Source organism: Temnothorax americanus, unplaced genomic scaffold (genome assembly GCF_048541705.1).
Source record: "Temnothorax americanus isolate GAGA-0224 unplaced genomic scaffold, ASM4854170v1 Scaffold57, whole genome shotgun sequence".
Classification (NCBI taxonomy): domain Eukaryota; kingdom Metazoa; phylum Arthropoda; class Insecta; order Hymenoptera; family Formicidae; genus Temnothorax; species Temnothorax americanus.
The window spans coordinates 705001-712500 of NW_027509721.1; the positions used below are offsets into that span (position 1 = coordinate 705001).

Consider the following 7500-nt stretch of genomic DNA (forward strand, 5'->3'; position numbering starts at 1 on the left):
GTCAATTGGAATTCATGAAAAGGAAAACAACGTCAAAATTTCGGCGTCTTCGCGCTGCTTTGGCTTTGACGTTTAAAGCTGAGAAAATCCAGCTTTCTTTGCTTGACGCTAGCGTCAGATCGAAATCACGTGATCTCGCGATACGCTGAAACTGGCTGAAACGAGCGTCCCATGAATTCGCACCTAAAGGGGCCTTTTCATGCTGACGCTCGACGCTCATTTTCAGCGGCAAGAAGGTCGCATGACCACAAGTGACGTCGGCGTCAATTGAAATTCATGAAAAGGAAAACAGCGTCAAAATTTCGGCGTCTTCGCGCTGCTTTGGCTTTGACGCTAAAGCTGAAAAAATCCAGCTTTCTTTGCTTGACGCTAGCGTCAGCGCGAAATCACGTGATTCCGCGATACGCTAGCGTCAAGCAAAGAAAGCTGGATTTTCTCACCTTTATTCACGTCGTTCGCTTTGGCGTTGTAAGCGCTTACGGATCGACTAATGACGTCATCGTTGACGTCATAATTTCTGCTGACAAACGCTTATTTCTGCAAGGTAGGGCAGTGTGAGCGTGATCAAGCGTAAGTGCTTACGTTCATTTCGGAACGCATTGTTAGCGGATTGCATATCAACAAACATGTCGTCGAATCGAATTATAGACGGAGAAATTGTAACGAAATTTCAAATTCCAGCATTTAACACGCAGTGGTTTTTTCTACATTGAATTTCTCACAAATAGATCTGTACATAATTTAAATATTAAGCAAAGAAGAATTATATGCATACACAAAAATAAATTAAAAATTGAATAAACGAAATATAGGCTCTCCTGAATAAATCAATAAATAAAGGAAAGTAAGAGAGGCAATCAGAGCCACGCGCGGTAATTAATGCGCAATCAAAATAAGTCAATAATAAAATATATTAGTTAATACAAATTCGGACGTTTCGACACTTTTTTTGTGTCATCTTCAGCGTAAAAATGAAAATAATACATGAGAGTTTCAGATGATAAATTACAGTCAATCGCGATAAAATGAGTCAATCAGTAGAAAAGCGCAGTCAAAACAATAAAATAAAATTCATACAAATGTTCGATAGTTTGTCAGGATATGCAAATGCTCCGAATCGATTGCATCTTCGACGTTTACTTCTAAGTTGGAAGACCAGGTAGAAAGGAAAGATTCGATTATTGTCTTTTCTAATCCGCACTAAATTACCTTTTTTAAAAAAAGGTAAAAAAAAGCGCCAAGTACACGTATAGTAGTGTATATGTTGTTATCTAAAAAAAAAAAAGAAAATAGTAGTATTATACCTCGAAAAAACCTAAGTAACAAGTGGTAGATCTTTATATCTCAAAAAAATCTCAAAAAAATCTAAGCAGTAGTATCTTTATTTCCGAAAAATTATAACCCAAGTGATACACGTCACAAAATTATGTTACCTTATCAAAAAGAAGAGTCGCGCTTCAAGTGATCTATTACACAATTACAAAAATGAAATGATATCTCTTTAAATCAGAGCGCCAATTACAGAGTGAACATGTATATTGCCTCAAAAAATAATTGTTGCACTACTTTGAAAAATCTTTACATTGTGTCAATTAGAAAAGAATGTATGATAACAATTTTATAAGATTAAAAAATTTTATTTAAATTTAACAAGGAAATACAAGATATTTAAATACAAAGTTTACATGTGTATTTTTTAATGGTCACAAAGAATTACAGAGCTAACAGTACAAAATACAAATATTTTATTAAAATATTTAATCCAACGAGGGAATACAATTTGTATTTAAATATAAAGTTTATATATGTATTTTTCAATAGAATAAAAAATTTAATCACAAAGAATTACAGAGGTAACAGTACAAAATAAAAATATTTTATTAAAATACATAAATTTTTCTTGTAAAAAAACTTGGCGCTGTTAGACCTCGAAATTTTAAATAAATAAATAAACTTATTCTATACTTAATTATAAGCCGCATTATCCGTCGTCCGCGTCGTCACGCACACACATATCATTCACTCCCACATCCACGCTGATAATCATTTAATATTACTCCTATCGCATTCTTCTCTGAATTATTTTTATTTATTGTTGTCCTTATTTGTATATACGTATATACGTATATACATTGTAATTTGTTACTTCTGTAACTATTAATTCTCTAGTTGCGCACCACGTACCGCGCTTGACTCGTATCGCCGTCTTTTAATTAATTTGTTGACATTTTCACGAGTCTAATGATATATTTGAATCTACGCAGGCTGAAACATGCGCTTGTTAAACTTATCAACACTGTTATTGCGATAAATATTACCACATGCCTCGGTAGTCGAATTGGTACGACGCCCTTCACGGAATGAGGGAAATTCCAGGTTCGAATCCTGGCTAAGGTAATATTTTTTGCAATAATTTCTTTACAGTTTTTTAAATAATTAAATCGTATAGATTTAATTCCGGGGAGGGAAGGGTATTAATGTTCCAACGATAACTGTGTTTCAAGTCCGACAAACAATCGGCGCGCAGTTTATTAAGTTGGAATATATGTATATACGTATATACATTGTAATTTGTTACTTCTGTAACTATTAATTTTCTAGTTGCGCACCACGTACCGCGCTTGACTCGTATCGCCGTCTTTTAATTAATTTGTTGACATTTTCACGAGTCTAATGATATATTTATTTTAATAAAATATTTGTATTTTGTACTGTTAGCTCTGTAATTCTTTGTGACCATTAAAAAATACACATGTAAACTTTGTATTTAAATATCTTGTATTCCCTTGTTAAATTTAAATAAAAATTTTTAATCTTATAAAATTGTTATCATACATTCTTTTCTAATTGACACAATGTAAAGATTTTTCAAAGTAGTGCAACAATTATTTTTTGAGGCAATATACATGTTCTCTCTGTAATTGGCGCTCTGATTTAAAGAGATATCATTTCATTTTTGTAATTGTAATAGATCACTTAAAGCGCGACTCTTCTTTTTGATAAGGTAACATAATTTTGTGACGTGTATCACTTGGGTTATAATTTTTCGGAAATAAAGATACTACTGCTTAGATTTTTTCGAGATTTTTTGAGATATAAAGATCTACCACTTGTTACTTAGGTTTTTTGGAGGTATAATACTACCACTTTGTTTTTTTCGAGGTAACAACATAACAGGGTAACAACATAATACATATACACTACTATACGTGTACTTGGCGCTTTTTTTTACCTTTTTTTAAAAAAAAGTAATTTTGTGCGGATATCACGCCTTTTTGTAGTGTTACGCATCTTAATCTTATAAACAATATATCTTATAATCTTATAAACAGTATATAATACAAGGTATGAAGCTAAAAGTGTTACGGACTATTATTTCTAAGGAAAACAACAATTTAATATTTTGCTTAGTTTTTTTAAAATAATAATCTGTAACCTTTTTAGTTGTACACCTTGTATATATTTTTCAATTTTAACATAAAACATAATCGCAATAAAACATGATTAATGTTAATAAGTCGTTAACTGTAAAATTCTTTATTTATTTTTATTTGCGTGTCTTACTGAATATTGTTCGCAACTGTATATGTACCGATATTTTCAGGTATCGATATTTTTGATAATTGTTTTTACGTCAGACATAATTTTAATTCATCCAATTTTTATTATGTCTAGACATAATTTTCGTCCAATTTTTATTGTCTAGACATAATTTTAATTCAGCGATTTTTATTATGTCATGACATAATTTTAATTCTGCCGCTAGGAAAATTTTAAGTCGATTCTTATGAATCAAGCTTGAATTTAATGTCTAGGAGTCCCAGGTTGCCGATGACGAGGTCACATAATGCGCTACGTAGTTTTCGGTGTCTACATGTATTAATACCTCGAATTCGATATCTACGTGTCCTACATTGAGTGCGTTCGGCCGATACTTTGCTAGCCTAGCAATCGTGAGCAGTCGCTCGTTTTCGCTCGTTTTCTCTCTTTTGACCTAATGGATTAAAAGGAGAGAAAACGAGCAAAAACGAGCGACTGCTCACGATTGCTAGGCTAGCGGAATATCGGTTAAACGCACCCATTCAGATTTAAAGTTATTAATACACCTAGACACCAAAAACTATGAAGCGCACTATGTGGACCTCGTCATCGGCAACCTGGAACACGTAGACATCGAATTCAAGGTATTATTACACCTAGACACCGAAAACTACGGAGCGCGCTATCTGAACCTTGTCATCAGCAACCTGGGACACCTAGACATCAATTTCAAGGTATTAATACACGTAGACACCAAAAACTACGGAGCTCACTATCTAGACATCGTCATCGGCAACCTGGGACACTTAGACATCGCATTCAACGTATTATTACACCTGGACACCGAAAACTATGAAGCGCACTATGTGGACCTCGTCATCGGCAACGTGGGACACTTAGACATCGAATTCAACGTACGATTACACCTGGACACCGAAAACTATGAACCGCACTATCTGGATCCCGTCATCGGCAACCTGGGATACGTGGACATCAAATTCAAGGTATTAATGCACGTAGACACCGAAAACTACGGAGCGCACTATGTGGACCTTGTCATCGGCAACCTGGGACACCTAGACATCGAATTCAACGTACGATTACACCTGGACACCGAAAACTATGAAGCGCATTATCTGGATCTCATCATCGGCAACCTGGGATACGTGGACATCGAATTCAAGGTATTATTACACCTGGACACCGAAAACTATGAAGCGCATTATCTGGATCTCATCATCGGCAACCTGGGATACGTGGACATCGAATTCAAGGTATTATTACACCTGGACACCGAAAACTATGAAGCGTACTATCTGGACCTCGTCATCGCCAACCTGGGATATCTAGACATCGAATTCAAGCTTGATTCATAAGAATTCACTTAAAAATTCCTTAGCGGCACTTTCTGCCAAGCGTAGAGAACCTTCTTTTCCGGCAGCGGTAGTAATAATAATATAAGGATACGAAATCTCTCCAGATAAACTTGAAGCAATTGACTCAATATATATATTATATATATACCTAATTTTTACCTAAATAGAAATCTTCCTCCTGACCGATAAGTCTATCGACCTAATTTCGAAATAAGCGCGCGATATCGACACAGGCGATACCTGCGCCGCCAGCGTCGAAAAAGTGAAAATGACGTTTCTGATTATGACGTCATCATATAAGACGTCGGCGTTAGAAGTATTTTTTTTAAATAATAATCTGTAACCTTTTTAGTTGTACACCTTGTATATATTTTTCAATTTCAACATAAAACATAATCGCAATAAAGCATGATTAATGTTAATAAGTCGTTAACTGTAAAATTCTTTATTTATTTTCATTTTCGTGTCTTAGAGCCAATTTCACCAACCACAGTTAGCTTAACCGACGGTTAAAGTTAGCAGGATTGACCAATAAAAAGCAGAGTGGATTCATTTCTATTGGTCAATTCTGCTAACTTTATGCTAACTGTGGTTGGTGAAATTGGCCCTTACTGAATGTTGTTCGCAACTGTATATGTACCTATATCTTCAGGTATCGATATTTTTGATAATTATTTTTACGTCAGACATAATTTTAAATCATCCAATTTTTATTATGTTTAGACATAATTTTCGTCCAATTTTTATTATGTCTAAACATAATTTTAATTCAGCGATTTTTATTATGTCATGACATAATTTTAATTCTGCTGCTAGGGAAATTTTAAGTCGATTTTTATGAATCAAGCTTGAATTCAATATCTAGGTGTCCCAGGTTGCCGATGACGAGGTCCACATAGTGCGCTCTATAGTTTCGGTGTCCAGGTGTATTAATACCTTGAATTCGATGGCCACGTGTTCCAAGTTGCCGATGACGAGATCCACATAGTGCGCTTCGTAGTTTTCGGTGTCTACATGTATTAATACCTCAAATTCAATATTCAATATATTCGATTTTTTTTTTTGAAATTTTATTACTATTTTATAACTAAATTTGTTTCTTAAGATGCAGTCTATGATTATAAATATTTTCTCGTATTTGAAAAACACACCTTGGTGGGATTCGAACTCGGGACCTCGGGACCTCTGGATCGTGAGCTAACTGCCTTACGTGGTAGACTACTTCTTAATTTGATGTAAGTATTATATATAGTCTACATATGTCACAACCGGCGCAAATATATAATTTTTCAAAAATCATCTTAAGAAACAAATTCAGTTTAAAAAAAGTATATAGCTGCACAAATTTTTAATATTGACATCCCACACAGCACATAATATTGCAGAAATATTGCAGCAATATTATTTTTCCATTGCAATATTACAATGAAATATATCAGAAATATTGCAGTGAAATATATCAGTAATATTAAAATGTCCGCGAAAATGAATATCAGTAATATTACTGATATATATATCAGTAATATATCTAATATATCAGTAATATATCAGTAATATATCAATAATATTACGGTAATATTACTATAATATTTGCGTGATATTTGTATAATATTGCTAGGAATTAAACCATTTTAATAATTTTTATTAAATTTTTTTGAATTATTTGTAATAGTATTGTTACATATAATATACAAGACTTTTTGACTTGATATGGTCTCAAGAATATGCTATTGCAATAATACCCTAATTTCTTTAAATATTTGTGTATACATTTTCTTGAAGCTTTCATGTGTACACAATTATTTAAAAAAATTAGAATACTATTGCAACAGTATATTCTTGAAACCAAATCAAGTAAAAGAGTCCTGTACCACTTTTCACTCCGACGAACATTTATTGACAAACATCTATTGTAAGGTGGTCCTTTCGTGAGAACAAGTATTAGATAAGTACCTAAATTTGATATATGTTAAATATACAGTAATAAGGGACATGTGTACAAAAAATCAAGTAAGGTTACCGACACTTTACAAGAAGTAAGTCATTCTAAATGTGCGTTCGCGGAGCGTGCCATTGTCATTCTATCCTTGTTTACATCTAATGAACGAGAAAGATAGAATGATGCAAATCGCCACGGCCGAGGTTTTCAACGAATAATACATGATAATACATTATTCATGTCTTAAAATATTCCCTGAAGTTTTCGGATTTCGTACATATCTTGAAAATAAGGGCTTGCCGAATATTTTGCTCTGATATATGAGGTTAAATAAGTAGTGGATCCAATCGCATATTGCTTTACTCGTACTGTCATGCCTGACCTTGCAGCCGCGCGCATCACCGGCAGGGACCACGAAGGAGGAGGCGAAAGGGCCGGACTGTATGGGAGCGATATGGCGTTATAGGCTTCAACGGAAAAAAATAAAATATTCTGAAAATTTTTCAAAATATTTTTTATACTTATAAAACGCTATAAATAACATTAAAACGTTATTGTTTAAGTTTATCTTGCAGTAAAATTTATTTAAAGATCGTTATATATATAGTCAACATTGTGAGTCCAGTAATCGCGCATGATTGGTCG

The 7500-nt window shown here is 33.6% G+C and overlaps 2 protein-coding genes across 3 annotated transcripts in view; one reads left to right on the top strand and one right to left on the bottom strand.

Moving 5' to 3' along the window:
• Positions 1 to 7500, bottom strand: part of LOC143904760 (lipase 3-like) — a 68997-nt gene that overhangs the window by 23055 nt on the left and 38442 nt on the right. The gene's annotated exons all lie outside the window — the stretch shown is intronic.
• LOC143904759 (uncharacterized) overlaps positions 7324 to 7500 on the top strand; it is a 2067-nt gene continuing 1890 nt past the window's right edge. The window contains exon 1 of the mRNA XM_077419664.1: positions 7324 to 7500. This exon is cut by the window's right edge and continues 238 nt beyond it. The gene's annotated coding sequence lies outside the window, so the exon portion shown is untranslated.